We start from the raw sequence: 22,127 nt of genomic DNA, 5'->3' as shown, positions 1-22,127 counted from the left end.
GTCTGGGTACGTTTATTTCAGTTTGAAGTCTTGAAAATTATAAGTGACAATTTGAAGGACATGATGGCAGATAAGATTTCTTCAACAATGACAAACAAACCTCCATGCAATTACCCATGGCTAGAAGGTGCCCCTTTACTCATACACAGGTCATAGGACAACTGACCTGGAACTCTCACAGAGAGTGGACAGTCACATTTTTAGACCATGTATGTATGTGATTTTAGACATAAACCATGTATGTAATCTTCTATTATCTACTGGCAACATGCACTACAGTATTTCATGGTTGCAGCGCTTTGTTCACAAATGGCTCAGCCTTCTCTCCATCTGAAGAACAATAATGATGCTTATTTGCCATTCAGAGCAAGGATCTATAAATATGTGCACAGTGCAGAAGCTATAGGATCAAAACAAATTTCAGTTTACTGAACTCAGATTTGTAAAAGATTATCCATGGTTGTTTTAAATCACTGTGCATATAGCTGTTGCCTCATTAACCTAAGTTAGCAATGCACATTACATTCCAGTTGTACCCACCCTAATAGATTGTAAGCTCTTGTGAGCAGGATCCTCTTAACCCTCTTGTATTTTATTGTATTGTAACTGTACTGTCTCCTTAAATATTGTAAAGTGCTGTGAAAACTATTAGCGCTATATATATCATGAATAATAATAATAGTACAATTTATGTAAAGTCTTTTTTAGATTTACCACGTTTAATGTAATGTGAAAGCCTACCTTTACAGCTTATTTAATTTGTATCCAGTCAGGTAATTTAGCCTAGGTTCCCACTAGTACATAATCATGCGTTTTTCAGTGCATTTTGTAAGCACACGTCTTTGGATATGTATGCTTTTGCATGCTTCATGTATTTTTTTGTAGGAGGAGGCTGGTTGTTAACTACAAAGCTCTGCAGAAATGCATAAAAACATGCCAAAACGTGCAAAAAATACAACTAGCTCTGCTGTTTGGTTGAGCTGTGAAAATTTTAGGAACAAATTAACAGAAATAATATTTTAGCAAGTGAAACAGCTCCCATACATGTCTTTCATCTATAATGATTTTCAACAAATACTTAACCAACCTAACTAGTCCCAATTACCCAGGGCGTCCATGTGTCATCATTAGGTATATATAAGCACTTTTGTCATAACAAAACAAAGCATGGTTTTACATTTGCATATATACATTTGCAGATACCTACAAAGTCATTGTATAAGGCTTACACAAAGAGGCCTTAGCAAACCAGTCAGAAATTATCTTTCATTACCAATATAAACTAAAATAAAATGTAAGCTCAGAGAAGTATTAAGACCCCCTTTGCTGACATGTTTTCCAAAAATGCTAATTGCCTGGCTGTCACAATGAGCTAATGGTTTCTTTGCTTTAAATCTCTGGGGTTGCTTTACTAAAGCCAAATAGGCTATTCAAGGGAATTTTCCCTTAGCTTAGTGTTGACTTCCATCATCTAATTATGTGCAAGAAAAATTACAACCCACCCCCCTGCATGTGATTAGGTATTCTTTGCAAAGTAATTTGTCACCCCATTTACTTACCCTTGCAAAGGTACAACTCTACAGCAACTGATCAGCCTATTTGCCTTTAGTTAATCAACCCCAATGACCTGGAATACTGTATGCATGCCGATCAGCAGGTCTGACTTGCCTCTGACACCAGCTGCTAAATATTTGATCTAGGTTAGTGACTCGGATAAATTGACACAGGGACAACCAGGCAAATAGCATTTCCTAAGGAGAACAGCAGGCCCCATGTATATGTTTCTTTAGCACAGGTTTCCTTTAAATCTAGTTGCTATAGTTTTCTACATTTTACTGTCATCATTGCTATTTGCACTGCTTTACTGATCAAACCCTGTACTCAGCTTTCATCTTATATAATCCTTTATTGCTTACAGCAAATATCTTGTTAGAAAGGGTGGAATGATTTGTCTCTGTGTTGCTCTCTGCTGGTTATAATGAACTCCATCAATGAAAGCAAAAGGCAGCTTTCAAAATGCAGTAACCCCTTGCAACCTGTCAGAATCCACTTTCGTCAGTCTGGCTACAATCAACGGAAGTCTGATTGGCTGCTATTGACTACTATGCTTTGCACATTACCACTGCTCTGCCTTAACTAATAATCCTATTTTGTTACTGTGACAGTTAAAGTTAACCTGTTAGAATAGAAGTATCTAAGCTGGCTTGTTTTTAAAGGTACCTACTTCATCTTCTGGATGCAAGTTTCAACTCCTAATGGGTGGCAGGCATTAAAAAAGAATGTAGACAGTAAAGTAGTGATGAGCCGAATCCCCCCGGTTCGGTTCGCAGCAGAACATGCAAACAGGCAAAAAAAACAGCAGTATATATACTATATGGCCTGCCCTATATAATCTGCAGTTTGGGCCTTAGGAGTTGGTGGCACCACAACAAACCCTCACAGTTGCTATTGGTGGGTGCACAAACGGGCCCTGTTGTGAAATACTATAACAAAAATTGTAATTACATGTCCCTGTTAAACAGGGGCAGAGAAATTGGGCCTTTGGTTGTGGTGGTGGTTCCACAACACTGAAGGCCCTCACAGTTATTCTTTTTGGGCGCAGGAATGGGCCCTGCTGTAAAATATTATATCAAGAATTGTAATTACATGCACCTATTAAACATGGGCAGAAAAATGGGGCCTTGGGAGGTGGTGGTGCCCTTAACCAAAAAATATTGTTGGAAGCTAGCATCATGGAGATTGAGGAGGAATAGGATAGTCAGAATAGGCAGTGTTCAAGGGATCCCAAATCCATAGCAAATTCAATCAGTTAAATCAGCATCCGGTGCTTGATACGTGCTGATCCAAGACTGATTCATTTTTATGAATGTGAGCCTATCAATGGAGTCTGTGGACAGGTGCACTTTTTGATCCATTGCAAACCCTCAAGCAGCACTGAATGTGCGTTCAGAAACCATTGATGCAGGACAAGCCAGTAGCTCAATTGCATATTGAGCAAGTTCTGGCCAGAGATCCATCATCAAGACCCAGTAACCCAGTGAATGCTCTATTGGAAAGGTCTCCAAGTCTGCTTTTGCCCCTAGATATTCCTGCACCATGTAATTCAGACACTGGCGATGGTTGTTTGAACAGATCAGACCTTGGCGCTGAGGCCTGGAAAATTGTTTAAAGGCATCAGTCAGCCAGTTACCTTCTCCACAGCTCTTCCTCTGACTGAATGAAGTCTCAGAAACACGTTGTCCAGCACCAGGAAATTGTAACCTCCCAGGGTCTGGAAATGCATTGCACAAGGCCTCCTGAAGACGTTTCATCTTCTGCTCCCTCTACAAAGGCAGAATGAGTTCTGCAACCTTACCCTTGTAATGTGGATTAAGAAGGGTTACCAGCCAGTAATGACCCCTCTGCTTGATGCCACAAATTTTAGGGTATTTTCACAGGCTTTGCAGAATCAGGGAGGCCATGCAACATAAGTTTTCAGAGTCTGGGTTGGAAGGCAAACTACTCTGAGCCCGGGTGACAGAGGATGACAAGGATGAGGACGGCTTTGTTATCCACTCCACCAACTCTTCTGCTTGTTCTGGCTCAATAACACAGCTAGCAGCAGAAAAAAAGAATTGGAGTTGTGCCTCCTCCTCCTCATCTCTTCTCTCAAGCACCCAAGTACAGTAAGTGACCTCATAATCCCCTCCTTCCTTGTCACTGGAGCAAACTTGGCAGTGTGCTGCAGCTGGGGGAACATGACTGCTGGCTTCTTGTCCTTCTTGGGCACCCCTTCTCTCTAGGCTCATGTTACTCTTATACTCAACCTGGGAACCAACATCAGAGCCTTCAAATCACTGCACATCCTCCAGCAGCATGTACCCGACACTGTGGTCGAATAATTCACGGAACTGCTCCGTGCATGATGGTGGGGCTACAGAAGAGTGATTGTGGACAAGGAGCCGATGGAATAGGCCATTTTGGCAGCTGGGTTGGAAGGCAAACTACTCTGAGCCTGGGTGACAGAGGATGACAAGGATGAGGACGGCTTTGTTATCCACTCCACAAACTGCTTGTTCGGGCTCAATAACACAGCTAGCAGCAGAAAAAAAGGATAAGCGTGCCCCACAGCCACCTGCAGAGGATGCACCATGTCCACAACCAGCTCTGTTGACTGTAGACACAGAGGCTGCTTGCCCTGTTTTAGTGGCCTGTGAGCGTCTGCATCTCCTTGGTGGCTTTCCACAAATGATGAATATTTTGTTTTGCAACAACACACTACACTGTATTAGATACTGTGTACACCACCAGAAGTGTAGTAGAAACTGTACACACTGTGTTAGATATTGTGTACACCGCCTGCACTGTATTAGAAACTGTACAATGGCCGCACTGTATTTTATACTATGTACACCACCAGAAGTGTAGTAGAAACTGCACACACTGTATTAGATACTGTGTACACTGCCTACACTGTATTAGCAACTGTACTACGGCTGCACTGTATTGTGTACTGTGTACACAAACAGACAAGTAGTAATAACTGTACACACTGTATTAGATACTGTGTACACAGCCTGCACTGTATTAGCAACTGTACTATCGCTGCACTGTATTTTATACTGTGTACACCACCAGAAGTGTAGTAGACACTGTACACCCTGTATCAGATACTGTGTACACAGCCTGAAGTGTATTAGAAACGGTATACCATGGAATGCACTGTAGATATAAACTACACTGGATGCAGAGTATATAAATATATAAGAGACTATATATATATATATATATATATATATATATATATATATATATAAATATCACAAAACACTTGTTGCACTGACTGAATATAGAGTAAACACTGAATTTATAGTCTATACTAAACGCAGAGTATATCAGACACATTGCCACTTACTTAATACCCTGCCTGCTTAATCTAAATCAAGCTATCTCTCTGTCCACACCAACAACACTACACACGGCTGCTGTGTAAGCAGCCTAATATAGTGTGGGGTGTAGACTTAGTCCCCCTGAGCCATGATTGGCCAAATGTACCCTGCCTTTGGCCAATTATGGCTCGCTTAGCAGAGCACGATGTGATTGGCTAAAGCATGCAGGTCAGGTGCATGCTTTGGCCAATCATTATACAGCAATGCACTGTAATCTAGCAGTGCATTATGGGGCATTCCGCGGCTCTCTAATTTGCCGCAAACACCCCATAATGATCGCTCTTGTAATTGAAATGTGTAGGTTCTGTATATAATTGTATTCTATTTTGTATGTATTGCACATTGCCCTCACTGTGCACACGGTACTAATAATGTTTTCAATACATGTTTTGCTTTCTTTTGAATCCTGATTAGAATTAGCATGCCTATGTAACGCCCCTTGTTACCATAAATGTACAATTGTAATATTAATGTGATATTTACGTAATCATGTGTATAAAAACCTTCAAATGCGTCATATTAAAGGAGAACGGTTATTTGGAAAGATGCTGAGCGTATCTTTTGTGTCTGTTCCCTACTGCAGTAGTTATTATTAATTTGGAACCACTAATCAATATGAGGATAGGAGTTGCCTTCCTATAAAATATCCATTTCACTCTTCAGCGAACGAGTGAATACCCAATGTTCGAGACTAACTTATGTTTGACCCGAGCATCAAGCTTTTTCCTACAGTAAAGTCTAAAAACCTGCCCCCCAATCCTGTATGCATTACTCACTAGGTAGTGCATCTACCTAGTGAAACTTCCTTTCCAAAGATGCCACATCCTCTCCCTATGTTGGAACTTCTGGCACTGTGGGCTTTTTAAAGGTCATGTGAAAAGTTCCCAATGAGGTACCACCCCATCCTCCATTGAGAAACGTTCTTTCATTGATTACTGTGCATGTTACAGTTATGGTTGCCACCCCATCGCTTTAAACCCAAACACATATGAATTACACAGGTTCCGAGGCTAATTTAATGAAGAAAAGGCACCAAGTGAGTTTAATTACCAACTTAATCAGTCACAGAATCTGCATAATTAATATATGTTCGGGTTTGAAGGGATGAGGTGGCAACCCTAGTGACAGGGTCTGTGAATGGAGGAGAGTATGACTGATCACAGATAGAGGTCACTCTCTACCATTCACAGATCATGTTACAAGCAGTGAAAATATTAAACAAGCATTTCTAATGGAGGAGGGGCAGGTCCTCACCAGAAACCTTTTTCTATTGAATTCAGCCTGGATACCTTAAACCCACTGTGCAACAGATGTTCCAAGACAGGAAGAGGATGGGGCATCCCTGTACTGAAGATTTCTATAGGATCCAGCTGCCTGCATGAAATGGGGCATACTTTATTACAGGTAAGTTAGATCAATAAAGATATAGGGAATGTTTTTATGATTAGACTTCAGCTGTAAACCAGGCAAATCAACGTATGTAAAAACTGCAATTTTTTTACAGGTATAAGTGAATGATTTAAATGATTTGTAAATTATGGATGCCTGAATGAGTTTAATTTTATGATCCCCCAGAAATTGCACAGATGTGCGTGCTAGATTTCGGGAGAATCAAACACTTGTAAATCTGTGATGCATTCTTTGTTATCTGTGAGCTGCAATTGCTGGTGTCCTGGACTGGTGTCCTGAACCTGGCTACACTAAATGGTGAGTTGAGCATGCAGGATAGGAGGTAAGATATTAGACCTTACTGGCTGCATTGTATTCCATGTTGCTGACCCATTACGAGGTGAAACTTGGATCCAGAAGACAACCTTGACTGGCTTCATGGTTAAGCATTAGCTTTAAAATTTATGTCAAAGTGAATGGGCAAAATCCATGTTCATTTTCCTATGTTTTATCCCTTTAAAAAATGCTTCAAGAATACAAAATTGAGAACATATGGAATTTTCTACTCTGAAATCCCAACTGGTGTTGTAAGCTCTACCTGCTCAACTAACAGGTGCCTACCACCTACTCGCTATATACATACCATGATTTGTTTGCATCAAAAAAATGCTGCTTATTTGCCTCCCAAGAACCTGTCCCCACATTGTGTATAGGAAAATGTCTCTTGGGAGATGTAGCTCTAGAAAAATGTCTCTTGGGAGATGTAGTTCGGGGAGAACATACTAGCATTAATAGAAACTGACCTCTCTGCAACTGCCCCTGCAAGTATTTTGCATCCCTGGTGATGATAACTTAGGGAGTGCACCAAGGTGAAAAAACATTATGTTAGGACAGGCTGTAGAAGAAAGAAAAAATGTCTGGGAGTAAAATTGGGTAATGCCTTCTAAAAAAATGACTACTCCTCTCTGGTATGATAAGAGTTAGGAAACAATGGGGTTGATTTAGTAAAGGCAAATCCACTCTGCACTACAAGTGCACTGCAAGTGCATGTGAAAGTGCACTTGGAAGTGCAGTCGATATAAATCTGAGGGGGAGATCTAAAATCAGGGGAAGCTCTGCTGATTTTATCCTCCAATCATGTAGAAGCAAAAATGCTTTTTTTTATTTTCCTTGCATGTGCCCCTTAGATCTACAGTGACTGTACTTACAAGTGCACTTGTAGTGCAAAGTGGATTTGCCTTTAGTAAATAAACGTCCCTGTGCATTACTTACATATTTGGACTATGCGATATTACTATTGAATTCATATAGTTCTTTTTATTTAATTTGACAATTACTTTACTTGGAATGCTGCCTGAATAGCACATTCCAACCTATTGCCTATTGTATTTCTATCTAAATGTGTGATTTTACCCCTAGTTCTTTATATAAAGAAGCCTACATTTACATCGCAAATTCCACTTTCTCTCTTTAAAGATGGATGGCATGACAACTGGTTGCATGCAAATGTATCATGCAGCATTGCATTTATTACATTTGCTTTGGCAGTAAAATAAGTACGAAGCTTGTGAGACAGATCCTTTACCTTTGATGCAGGTTGTTACTGGAGAAGGTTTACACAGGCATGGAAATTACATTGTTGCTTTGATTCTAAAGAAAAAAAAAAGAAGATAGAGGATGTTTTTAGCACACGTTCCAATTGATATTCACAGACAGACACACATAAGAGAAAGCAGGCACAATACACTCATGCTGTGATAGCTCGTTCTCATTAGCCTCGGAACGCTCCTGTTTAAGGTCCCCCTATAGCATTACCAGCAGCAATTCATAAAAAAAAAAAATTCAACACAGAGACTTTTTTTGTCATGATTGACACATCTGTCATTACATAGCTCCTATTCTTAGAATGTCATTTGAATACTATAGATTCATAAAACTAAATTTTTCATAACCGGCTAACACAGTGAAAAGCACCCTCTGAAGCCACCTTGTACTTGATCATATGGCTAGTGCACCTAATGTTGGTCAAACCTTGCACAGCAAAGCATGTCAAACAGCAACTTGTTTGTTTTTTTATGTTGTTGTTATAGTAGGATATTAGAACCCTTATCTTTTTTTCTAGTTTTTTTTTTTTTCTGCTGTCTGTGTTCTATTGGGGAAATTTCCTTTTCCTTATTCTCTTAGTGCCACAACCGAAAATGAAAGAAAATCTCTCCAAGGTAAGAGAAAATCCTTTCTAAGGGCTCATCCATACATGAGGCAGCCCTTGCGTGGTGCCTCCATGTGATGACATGCAGGGCTGGGACAAGGGGTGGGCAGGAGGGGGCGGCTTCCCCTGGCGCAATGGTTTATTGCAGGGGTAGGGGGCACCCTGATCCTAACCCTAAGGCCGCGTACACACGGGCGGACTGTCTGTCCAACTTAGTCCGCTGAAACACATTTCAGCGGACAGTCCGCTCGTGTGTGGGCTTCAGCGGACTTTTTCAGCGGACAGTCTAGCGGACTAAGTCTTTCGGAATTTCCGTAATATTGTCCGTCCAACTTTGGTTTCAGCGGACAGTCCGCTCGTGAGTAGGCAAGTTGGACGGACTAAGTATGGCACATGCTCAGAAAGGATTTACACGGCGAAAGGTTGCATTGCTGTGTATTGGACGTCCTATTTCTAGTTCCATCGTACGTGCTGTACACGTCATCGCGCAAGCTTTCAACGGACTGTCTGTTCATCGTGTGTGGTCAAGTCCGTTCATTCAAAAGTAGGACGGACTGTCCGTCGGATTGTCTGACGGAGTTAGTTGGCCAGACAGTCCGCCCGTGTGTACGCGGCTTAAGGGAAAGGGGGGCGCAGTTTGGCATCTTTGCCCTGGGCGCTGGATGACCTTGTCCCGGCACTGATGACATGCATTTGACAGGGGTGAGGAGGTGTTGTAGTGCCTCCTCACAACCTGTTTTAACCCTCTAAACGCCAGACTACTGTGCTGCAACCGCATGCATTGTGCACAGTTGAGGTGCATCTGGCCTTGTTCACTTGAATTGGTAGCATTCAGCTGTAGTGCCTGCTAAGTGTGAGGGGGTATAATTAATGCCCCATATGTGAAGCAAAGCATTGCAGCAGTGGCATGTGTCCACCCCCAGCCGCTGTCTTACCAGCTAAAGGGTGAGCAGTTGAGGGGCGATAAAAACCTGCCCTGAACCACAAGTGTAAATGAGCCCTTACTGTATCTGTCCGTTTTCATTTCAGTCCCAAGGCCAGCAGGTTCATTTATTATAGGGAGCATACACATAAGTGCCTGGCTGCACCTACTATACAGCATACAGGTACACCCAGAGCTTAGCTACCCAGATAGCAAGCATAACGTGCCACAAATTTGTGCCAATGTTGAATTGTAAGTCTTGTTAACTTGCTGCACATTTTTACCAGCAAGTTGTACACTTGTAGAGCACTTGAAGCACAAGTTCTAGTTGACACTTTTCCAATTTGTAGAAAATTTGCGTAGCAAGTCTCTAGCAAGAGCAAAGTTTCAGCGGTGAGTCTACAGCAACAGCTCTTCAAGTCACAGTGACCCCTGTGGTGGGATGACTATTGCACAACATACGGTAACTGAACCAGAACTTCCAGAATGTTTGCAAAGAAAGTTGATCTGGAGTCATGCAATGTGGACTTGCTGCAATTATGCAACAAACTTGCGAAGCCTGGCAAGTCTAGTCTAGCCCAATTGCTTGCTATCTGGATAGGTTTCTGAGTATAGACTGTTGTTTAAAAAAAAAAAGAAGTAATATTGTTTTCAGGAAACGGAGCTACAAACGTAAACCACGCTGCACATTACCATCAATGATTTCCCATAAAATAATTATGAAACCTTCCTCCTACGAATGGAGGTTGATTTTTTTCTAAACACTGATTATGGCAGTTTCAGAAAATACAGTTTGTCATATAAAGGGTATATGTTCCCTTCTACATGAGAGGAGTCTTCTTCTTGTAAAATGATTATGTTGTGTCACAGACTGTGGCACCTCTGCTCAGACATCAAAAGGCTCTGAGTACAGTGAAGTCAGTTGCAGCAATTTGAGTGAAAAGTTAAAACTGTGTCACGGCAAAGATGTGAGGAAATAAAAAAAACTGTGCTAATGAAAGGCATTTATGAGGACAAAGATTAGAAAACAGCACATATGTGGAGAGTGGAGGGAGAACAAGTTGAGTTAACCTTTACTAGAAGTTTACAATAACAATGCACAGTGGATGGGAGCGATGTTTAAAGAAGCCCGACACCCTGAAATTGCCATTTACCGGTTGTGCCCTTTATAGAACTATCATCCCAAGCGTGGATGATTGTAACTATGTGCAGGACTAAATGCCAATTTTTCAGAAAGATGTCTGTTGCCACTGGGCCATGTACAAATGCTAAACATCAGGCAATCAGCTAAATAAACAGACGAATTACATATATCGGAGCTGCTTTACCTGCCAATGGATTAGTATTTTTTTCCACCTAGTCCTGAAATTTTCACATGTAGGCACCCTGTAATTAGAAGTGTCTAGTAAAATTTAGGTTTGCTGCTGTTTCCTGCCGCCACCACTTGGTGTCAGTGGCATTTAAGGCAATAGTGAGGGGATGGTGACAATCTGGGGCTTTTACGTATGTACAGTATGTCTCCTCTGGCAAATACTAGGAGGATGATTCTCAGTGGCGCATGCTGGGGGAGGATATAAGTGCTTGGGGAGTGGCCTGATGAGCTCTCTTTCCCCTGGGCTACAGCCTGGTGAGGTGTGTGCAGTGATTTGTGCTTGTTACAGCAAAAGCTCGTTTGGGCTTAGCACAAAATCCTTAACCTGCCCTGCCTGGTTGAGGAGAGGGCACAGCACCCAAAATGTAGATCAAGGGGATGAAAGCCCTGCTGGAAGGGGATTGGTGTCTACCTTTGGAGGATCTTGACACTCCATGGAAGGGAGGGGCTTATCACAGAATCCTTAAGCTATCCTGCCTGGTCGAGGAGAGCGTACAGCACCCAAGGTGGAGAGTCAGAGGATGGAAGTCCTGGTCGAAGGGGATTGGTGTCAAACTCTTGGAGGATCCTGGCACTTTCTTGAAGGGTGAATTGTGGTGGAGTCTGGGGCCCTGTTGCCAGAGGAAACTGCAGCCCTAACCCTCTCTCCATGTGAGTCACAGCAAATAAATTAGTAAAAGACTAAATAAAACTGGCATTCAATTCATCATTGTTTTGACTATCTCCATTATGGCCATGCATCCACCCTGGGGTAATGTAAGCCTACCGCTACGCTGGGGCTCCTCCTTCCCTAAGTCTGGGGAGTCGTTACACACAGCTACCACATATTACAGCTCTGTCTGAAAGGCAAAATATATATTTTTTCTCTGCTGCAGTTTAGGAACACTTTCATGTCTTGTTCCTCCCCAGCTTTTTGACTGGACAGTAAAAAGAGAAGCAGCAGTGGATAAGCTCATCTCTCTGTCACTCTGCTTGATCCCCCCTATCAACATGTTCCTTGTTAGCACCTAAGCACTGTAGCACAACTGACTGACTCCTTGTGCTACTTCTTCTACCAGTCTGAGCACTATTGCATAGGAAAGTGTAAGTGACTGATGCTATAAAAAGTAATTACAATTCTTATATTTTAAAAACATTTAATGAGTTATTAATAATTATAGAGCTGCATTAAAGTGTAACTACACTTAAAACTTTTCCTTTAAGTTTGTATTGACTGGAGAGGGGTTACAACACCTGTCAGTTTTTACTGCTCTCTGTGCCCTCATTAGGGACAGTCACCCTCTCTATTCATTCTGTTTACCATCATTGAAACTGAAAGTAAAAGAAAATCCCAAATTTTGGGTTGACATCAAAACACTAACAGGGTTAGTGTTCCAACGGAGACCCTAGTTCTGCAGACCCTGGAGACACTCCAGGATTCCCTTACTTTGGAGGGATTTATTCTTACTTCCTGTTTTGACTATGTGACAGGAAGTGAAGGAAAATCTCCCCAATAGAGCAGATGGCAAAAAAAAAAAAAGGAATGGGGATTTTAACCCTCACTTACTCTATCCAAAAATGAAACTAAAAAAGCTTTGCCTTTAATTTGTTATATCTACCTGGACTTTGGCTTTAAGAGGACCAAGGCCTCTTTCACATGGTAGGGTGGATGGCAGTAAAAACAAGTAGTTGAGCCTGTAGTCTTACGACCCCTTGGCAATCACCTCAAGTCTACGTATAGCCAGAGGGGACTGTTGGCATGCCAACACAGGTTGTCAAACTCACTATTTCAAGTCAATAGGGACTAAGCCACAACCAAAAGCCAAGTACACAAGTTGTGGCACATTGGCCCTATTGTTGTTTGGTAAGAATGAAGGAAAAAAAAAAGGAATTCAGGAGACAGCAGGATCATCCCTTGTCTGACAGCAACTGCTTAACCACAATCTGTAAAGCGAATCACAACTGATTGCTTTTCAGAGAATGAGAAAGCCTAATGGAATTCATGTGATCCAGCACATATTACCATGCCTTGACCTTGGCTTAGCAGGTGCTGTAATGACTGTCCAACTGACGGAGCCATCAATATGTAGATCAGTAAAGTTGCACCAGCATAAACAAACAGGGAATATTATAATCATAGTGCACTATGACATGGAAGGTCCTCCATTTGTGTATGCTGAAGTGCTAGTAGTAGAGTCACAAAATGTGTATTTGGCCTAAAAAAACTCGCAGTTCACTTATGTGTAACCCAAACATTGCATGCTGTGAACCCATAGCAACTCACTTACTTTGGGCTTACAATATGTGATAGCTCATGAAAAGTAAAGCATGTGTCTTATACTGCTTCCCTATGAACTGGCTAATTTTTTGAGTTGTAAATGAAATTCTTTTGTTTATTGGGCATGCCATGGTGTTTATACTGATACAATTTTTTTTTATTTTTTTTTTTATTTAAATTCAGTCCAGTTGTAAAAGTTAAAGTTAAAAAAAAAATGAAAAAATGTGCCATAATGAAACTGTAGTGTGTCATGACCACAGAAATAAATAGTAATCTCTAAAATGACACTGCATCTATTTTCTGAAATAAGCTGCCTTTACTGACTGGGCTCAGGTATCCAGATCTGTAAACCTGCAATTTTCCTATGTTCTCTATATCTCTCTCTGAAATTAAAGAAAAACGTTAGCTTGATGAAAATGCAAATACAGTGCTTTAGAGGCATAGTCCCCTTTTAACGCAATGGGGGTTATTTACGAAAGGCAAATCCACTTTGCACTACAAGTGCAAAGTGCATTTGAAATTGCACTGAAAGTGCACTTGGAAGTGCAGTCGCTGTAAATCTGAGCGGCAAATCTGAAATGAGGGGAAGCTCTGCTGATTTTATTACCCAATCATGTGCAAGCTAAATGCTGCTTTTTATTTTCCTTGCATGCCCCCCTCGGATACACAGCGACTGTAATTCCAAGTGCACTTTCAGTGCAATTTCAAGTGCACATTGCACTTATAGTACAAGGTGGATTTACCTTTAGTAAATGACCTCCAATATTTCATATTACACCCACATTTATGGAGTAACATGAAACATAGTATAAAACATTAACTCTAAAACCCATGCTGCCCCCTTACCTAACTAGTGGAAACATGGAAGAATCCAGCTGCATGACTCCACTCACACAGGTGCATTATCCAGGATGGGAACTGTTTACACAATGCATTTGAAGGCACTAGATTGCATGGTACCGCAGTACCGTGCGATTTAGTGTGGCACATTTTTCACAAGCAGTGCATGCCCTATTTTTTGTGTGTTCTGGTGCAATTCAACTTATTCAAATGAATGGGTGTAAAATTGCACTGCAGGGTAACGCACAGGAATTGCACAGGAGTGTGCACCGCATTTCTGTGCAATTCTGATGTGACCCGACCCTTAGAAAGTACACCAGATATGTATTCTCCTTTGCCTCTCTGCATTTCCACCCCTGATGAAGTCATGTGATCATGACGATACACATCGGGATTGGTTGACAGGAGCACCGGAAGTGACGTGGGAGCACGAGGTCGCTGCTTGTGGGTTTCTTGCTGTTTACTGTTTGTAAAAAGAGAGTAAGATTCAGCTGTTTTTATCTAATAAATGAAACCAAACAATATTACACTATTTGGGAACTCCTTTCTGGTTACATATTACATTGGGAGGGACCCCTAGTGTATACCATCTTTATAGAAGCTTTGTAATATCTACCCTGTCGATCTAATCCAGGAGATAAGAATATCCAGAGGGAGCCATAACTATCATTTGATATAATCATCAGCCGGGCTAGCCCAGGAAATACCTATCTAAGCCATAGGAGGCTCACCAGGATTCTCTGCTCATGCTGTTACCTTACAGCAGTAAGGTGAGAGGCAAATTAGCACAGAGGTGCCACAGCACTGAAAGAAAATACACCAGTCCCATTGGGTTGTGTGTTTCTTGCATGTTTGATCATCCAACATTTATATTGGATCGATTATATAATTTATCACATGATTATTCACTTTATCACCATTTATTCATCTTCTTGTCACATATTTTTTTCACTTCGTAGGATTTATCAATTTTTTTTGCGTGGCTTATCATAATTATTGGTAGTTTTCATATCAGCTGTTTGTTTATGATTATACACTTTGGAAGTTCATCTTACATTGATTCTAATAGCGCAGCGTCATTCTTCATTTATTTTGTACGTCGGTATAGACTTAAGACCAGAGGTGAAGAGTAATGGAATCTGTGCCGTGCACCCGCGATGCATTGATCATGGTTGCATAGCTCTGCAGATCTCAATGCAAACATGTATTAAGTACACATTTTTTATTATGTCAATGTTGTTGCATTTAAAATGTTTTTGCAAAAAGTTAGTTATGTCTTTAAATTGAACACTATGATCAGATAAAGGAGATTTCCACAGTCAAATATTTAAGGGAAAACACATTCTTTTAATGTGTAATACACTGTACAATGTAAAACAACGGGTAGCACACTGACATTATTACTGATCAGCCGTTCCACCAAAGCTGACAATTAGCTCCAAGGTTACCACTACTCAGAGGCACTCTTCTAGCATAATGCAGCCTAACCTTGGAAACGCAATAAAAAACAAAACATTTTTTTTTTTTGAGAAGCAGTGGCCTTGGAGCTGATCAGCGGATTTGCTGACAACTGCTAACCAGGGTGCAAGCTGTGCTACCCCCACCAGGCTTTAACGTACATGAAACAGAGCAGTTCTTAAGTTGATGTGAACATGTGATCAGTTTTAAACCTTTACATTTAAAAGCTCTACCAAAGAATGTGTGTTACCAAATATCTGGAGCCTGACCTTGCCTTTTTCCATTGCTATGCTGCATCATCTGCCAACACATGCCCTATGAATATGCCCTTACTGGCCACAAAGGCAGTAATAAAAGAGACTTTACTGGCTAATAAATGGAAAAGCTGGCACCTTGCTGTGTTTCTTACTAAAGCTGAGCTGCAAGGCAAACATCTTAGGCTTTATGCACACAGGATGTTTTGCAAACTCTCCAAGCTCTTGTACACACGGTCGGAGAATCCGTCGGAATTTGTCCTATCGGACCGTGTTGTCGGATAATCCGACTGTGTGTGGTATGCATCGGACTGATTCCGTCTAAATATCCATCGGACCCAATTTTGCAACTTGTTGGAAATATTTTCCGACCAACTGGTTCAATCGGACATACTCTGATCATGTGTAGAGAATTTTGATCGGACCAAGTGCCACGCATGCTCAGATCAAATTCCTACATCAAAGCTATTGGCTACTAGCCTGAACGTAGTCCCATCATAACGAAATTACGCCATCACGTTCTGAATGATCGGATTTTTCGACAACTTAGTCCAACCGTGTGTATGCAACAGTTTCGGACAAAATCCGACGGACAAAATCCGATGGACAAAATCCGACGGACAAAATCCGACGGACAAAATCCGACGGATTTGGTTGGCAGAATGTCTGACCGTGTGTACAGGGGCCTAGAAGACTTTTCTCCTAGCAGCAGCATTTTGGCAGAAAGGCTGACGCTTGTTAAAGTGTCTTTTACAAGCTTTTAGACACGTTTATAGGCATCAAGAGCATGAACATTAATTCATTTCATGGGCCAGAATAACAATGTATTCTGGCTATTTAAATGAATCAACGATCAAGTGTTAAACATGCCTAGAGTTTAGGCACATTTAGACATCTTTAGCAGCGTTTAGCAGAGTCAAGTGCTTTGTTTTTTGCCAAGACTCTACTTCTCCTGGACACACTGGCAGTGTTTTTTTTTTTTTTGTCTCTATAAGGCCCTGGCACTAAACACTGCTAAAAGCTTATGTGTGAATGGACTCATAGGCTAACATGCAAGGGAGTTTAGAGGCAAGGAAAAAAAAACAGTGCCAGATGCCCCTAGAAGCAGCAGATCCACTGATGGGATACATGTTAGAGAGGTGCAACTGCTAGTTTACAAGGCCTGTGCCCACGTTGCTACACATTACCCAGTTTACAGCAAGGCACTGCGTGGACAAAATGTTACAACTTGTCGTGTTTGGCAGTGGTGTAATGTACACAGTTGCGATGTGGTACTGGGGGTTTTCACTAGCCATTCATTTCTGCAAAAGGCATATACTAAGTTAAAGTGTATATAAAAGCAAAATTTTATAGCAAAAAATATACATATGTGCAGTACATCTCTGCAATACATAGAAATTTCCCATTTTTTTTCTCTTTAAAGACCATGTATGGTACGCAAAAATAACCGTTGGTCTGTGAGAAGTGCACTCAGCTCTAAAGCCTTGTTGTAGGAGGACAACACACATCATTTAGTGGACCGAGTGGTGTCAGCCCTGCCTAGTGTCTTTTGCTAAACTACTTAACCACTCCCACTCTCAGATATCTGCAATATAAAGACAAATTTTTCTGCAATCAAAGATGGAGACTAGGAAGACTCTTTGAGCCAGGATTGGGTTCCCTCCAGGAAATTCTGCCCTTAATTTATCCACTGCTATATGCTCCAACTAATATGCTCTCAAAAATATAGATGTAGGGCCGCAGTATACAGAGGAGCATTGGAGTGGGCACTGCAGCTATTACATATATTTGTAAATTTGCAACTAAAACCTCTGGTTTTAATGTGAATTGTTAGAAAGGATACATTTTTAATTTTTTTTGCAGGCTAGCTAGTAAGTCAGCTGGGAAATGTTTGAGTGTTTGTAATGTGCAAGGCACTTCCATGTGCACTTTACTGCAAAGGCTAGTTATATATTGGGGTGGTTTCTATCTTGTATAGCCTGTATACTAGATTTAGCATAGGGACACATTGGATGCCTTCAGCTGCCATTGTGCTCTTGCTGGGCGTCCAATGTGTCCCTATGCCAACTTGGAGACTTCCAAAAATATAGAGTTAGGAACCACAGTATACCTTGGCATAGGAACTGTGGCTTCTATGTTTATTTGCAAATGTGCGCAACTAAAACCTAATTTTATTATGTTAATAGACAAGATCTTTTTTTTTTTTGGGCTAGCTGGTAAGTCTGCTGTGATTTCTTTTTTGTCTGTTTGTGATGGACTCCTTGAGACAACAAAGGACATTTAGAATTTTTGAAAACAGGTCTTGTATATTAAACAAACCTAAATACAGAAAATAAAAGAAATTCATTGTTAGGGTTTCCTTATACTTTAATGCTGACCTTCAGTCATTTTTTTCAACTTTCCATCTATTAAATCTTCTACCCTTGTTGTTTTAACTTTGGATTTTTTTGTCTGCCAGTAAATACCTTATACAGCCCACTTCCTGTTTGTCTTGTAAAAAGCCTAGGCTTATGACATCATGCACAGCTCTCTCACTCTCGTGAGAGTTTGCCAGGTAGGGAGAGAGATGAGTCATAAGAGGGCCAATGAGAACTGCAGGGCTGCAGATATGGAGGTGTGCCGCTGTGTAAATCCAGGAAGTGAACAGGCAGCAGCTTCAGCTGCCCACAGTTAAAATGGTTGCAGCCAGACTCAGCGGAGGGAGATTTCTGCAGCATATTTTGCAAGTACAGAATCACAGTATATATAAAATAATATGCAAAGTGGTTGGAGGGAAGCTTCAGAATGGCAAAGATGTTTTTTATGCAAATTATGCGAGCAGACTGCAGCTTCTCTTTAAATTCAGATACTTACACTAATAGTATTGAAAAAAAAATACACACGACTTATTATACACAAGACACACAACATATTAATGAATACAGAGCTGCAAGGAATTCAGCTTAAAGCAGGAATTTCATTTTTCATATTTAATACAGGGTCACTTTAAAGCCGGGTTCACACCGCAGCACAGTGCAGTCACAGCAGGGGTCCGGTGTGTCCTTATTCACCATTTCAGGTCCAATTTCAGCCCAAATTTTTGGCTGAATTCAGACCTGAAACATACCAGAAGACGCACAGGACCCTTGTGCAATTCCCACCGGAGCCGCTCCAGAGATGTGTAAATCCATAGAGAGCCAGTCACAATCTCCTGACATGCAAATTGGATGCGGAGAAATCTACATCCAATTCACGGTAGTGTGAACCCAGCCTTAAAGAGGAGGTTGGAAAATACAGTTAAGACTTTTGCCTATTTTGCTGACATTGAAACAATAATTCAAATGTAATCCCATGCTAGTCTAATAGTTAAGTGTGATATTTTATTGAAACTGATAAGGAAACAAAAACAAAACCTAAAAAACTTTGTTCCTGAGGAAGTTTCTCTTTCCCGTTCTTTAATTATATCGGGTACCAGTTACAAAGTAGAGTATGCAGAGCAGCCACTCGCATTGCAACTTGTTGGCCTTCTTTTAGAGCAGCAGATTCTGATTGGTTGATTGGTTGATTGGTTGATTTTGTGGCTTGGCGTTTCTAATGTTGTTTTTCAAATAAGTATCCTGAAGTTTTTGGTCTAACGCATCTTTTGTCAAACTTTTTATTAAGAAAGAACCCTTGAAATAACATTTAGGCTCAGGAAGCCCCTGCTTAACTGCTGATATACGATGATATACGTCGGCACAATGGCACGGGTGCGCAAATGGGCGTACAGTTACGTCCTTTTTAAGACGCGCATTGCGCGGGCACTGTGTGCTCCGTGACCCGTGGACTCGATGTCCACCGGTGTCCTGCTATCGCATCACGGAGTCGCGGAATGGGTAGATGCCTATGTGAACAAGGCATTTCCCCATTCTGCCTAGTGACAGGACAGAGATCTACTGCTCCCTGCCATCGAGAGCAATGATTGCTGTCATGTGAGTGGTAGCCCACCCCCCACTTAACTTCTTGATCACCCCCTAGTGTTTAACCCCTTCCCTGCCAGTGTCATATACAGTAATCAGTGAATTTTTATAGCACTGATCGCTATATAAATGACAATGGTCCTAAAATAGTGTCAAAAGTGTCCAATGCATCCGCCATAATCCGCAGCCACGATAAAAATCGCAGATCAATGCTATTACTAATAAAAAAAATAATAATAAATCTATCCCCTATTTTGTAGACGCTATAACTTTTGCGCAAACCAATAAATATGTGCTTATTGCAATTTTTTTTTACCAAAAATATGTAGAAGAATGTATTTTATTGGCCTAAACTGAGGAAAAAAATAGTTTTTATATATCTTTGGGTATATTTATTATAGCAAAAGGCAAAAAATATCGATTTTTTTTTCAAAATAGTGTTTTGTTTAAAGCGCAAAAAATAAAAAAATCGCAGAGGTGATCAAATACCACCAAAAGAAAGGGTGCAACGTTGCACGACCATGCAAATGACGTCACAGTGGTGTAGTGGGTAGCACTTTCGCCTAGCAGTAAGAAGGGTCGCTGGTTCAAATGCCAACCACGACACTACCTGCCTGGAGTTTGCATGTTCTCCCTGTGCCTGCGTGGGTTTCCTCCAGGTACTCTGGTTTCCTCGCACACTCCAAAGACATGCAGGTAGGTTAATTGGATCCTGTCTAAATTGTCCCTAGTATGTATGAATGTGAGTTAGGGACCTTAGATTGTAAGCTCCTTGAGGGTAGGGACTGATGTGAATGTACAATGTATATGTAAAGCGCTGCGTAAATTGGTGGCACTATATAAGTAACTGAAATAAATAAATTGTCAGTTAAAGTGACACAGTGCCGAATTGCAAAAAGTGCTCTGGTCGGGAAGGGGGTAAATTCTTCCAGGGTTGAAGTGGTTAATGTATATAATTAATTATTGCATCTACAGACAATTAGTGTGATGCAAAGAATGCTCCTTACATTTGTGGTCAGTAGGAACCCTCCCCTTCCCCTTACAGATAGCTAAAAAGGTCATTGGTGTCAGTGGGAACTTATCTGTGAGGCATACATTGCTTCTTGCTCAATGAACCCTTTGCAACATCTGGAAGAACCTTGGTTGAGATAGACTAGTGTAGCTCCTGTACATCCTCACTTTTTACTGATACTGACACTATAAAAATAATGATGGTATAACATTTAACTCTGGTTTAATGAAGCTACATCCTAAAACCTATAACTCTAGGAGAATTGCCAGTAAACACCAATTAATATGGGATACACGGCTAGACTTTAGATCTCCTTCAATGGCTTGTTTTATTGGCTAAATACCTTTAAATCAGTCAATGGCTTGGTATTTTGTACAGCTATTTTATCTAAGAGAAATTGCCAAAACATGGCCTGTTGGGGGTACTTGAGGACTGAGGTTGAGAACCACTGGAATAAACAATGACTTGTGTCTATGTTTATATATGACATCTACATACACATCTACAGGCATACCCCAATTTTAAGTACACAATGGGGTTTATTTACTAAAGCTGGAAAGTGGAAAATCAGGCTCACTTCTGCGTAGAAACTAATGCTCTTCCAGGTTTTATTACCAAAGCTTAATTGAACAAGCTGGGTTTAGAAGCTCCTTGTTTTCTATGCAGAAGTGAGCCTGATTTTGCACTTTCCAGCTTTAGGAAATAAACCCCATTGTGTACTTAAAAGTGGGATATGCCTGTACAGCAGACTGTAATTTTTAACCAGATTATTCCTTTTTATTTTATTTATCCATCCACTTTGTACAATCAAACACTTCCATGCTAATCCAATTTGTGTGACCTGAATGTTTCGTCTTTTTTATTTTCCTCGTCTAAAAAAACTGTAAAACTCAAAAAAATCTGATAAAAAAAAAAGGAGAAGCTACACCCTACATCTGTATCCCGTTTAATCCTTAAATTAAGGTAATATACAAATTCAGCTGGTACATTGTACACTCGTGTAGGTGAAGGAAGTAGCTCGTATATTAGTCACATTCTCTGTTTGACAGAATCACATCCATTAGTCCAGAGCTGCTGCTCTGCAATTCCTCATTTTCCACACACACACAGAAAAAGAGACACTTCAGAAAACGCAGATGGTCTTTTTAACCAGATACATTACAGTCTGTCATTTCTTATCAACAGATCTGAGTCAGTACTAATGAGAGTAAATATAGACACATTTTACAGAGACAGCATGTATTAAAAGCCTGTCCTGCAAGTGGCTAAAATGTGTTATTAACGCCACACCATGCAGGGGATGGTAGAGAAAGATAATATAGTGTCATAATATAGAAAACATAAAACATCTTCACTAGTATAATATGTAGGTTGTTAGTAAAGCTATTTTTTTTATTTAAAAGGAGATGGAGCCCCCTTCTGAGTGGAATGGATTTAGTCAACACACAAGGCAGCAATACACATGTATAAAGGAGAACTGCAGTTCAGTCTATAGGCAGAATATTGGAATAAAACACAGCAGAACTACAATGCCTACATGGAGTGCAT

The 22,127-nt window shown here is 40.8% G+C and overlaps 1 protein-coding gene across 13 annotated transcripts in view; it reads right to left on the bottom strand.

Annotated features, from left to right (window-relative positions):
- Positions 1 to 22,127, bottom strand: part of TENM3 (teneurin transmembrane protein 3) — a 1,601,892-nt gene that overhangs the window by 1,410,335 nt on the left and 169,430 nt on the right. For all 13 annotated transcript variants that reach the window (XM_077477263.1, XM_077477264.1, XM_077477253.1 and 10 more), the window contains exon 2: positions 7,903 to 7,967. The gene's annotated coding sequence lies outside the window, so the exon portion shown is untranslated. The remainder of the gene's footprint in view (positions 1 to 7,902; positions 7,968 to 22,127) is intronic.

This window comes from Lithobates pipiens, unplaced genomic scaffold, assembly GCF_037356315.1.
Source record: "Lithobates pipiens isolate NorthernLeopardFrog02 unplaced genomic scaffold, aLitPip1_a1.2 Scaffold_13, whole genome shotgun sequence".
NCBI classification, from domain to species: domain Eukaryota; kingdom Metazoa; phylum Chordata; class Amphibia; order Anura; family Ranidae; genus Lithobates; species Lithobates pipiens.
This window is presented reverse-complemented; position numbering and strand designations above follow the sequence as displayed.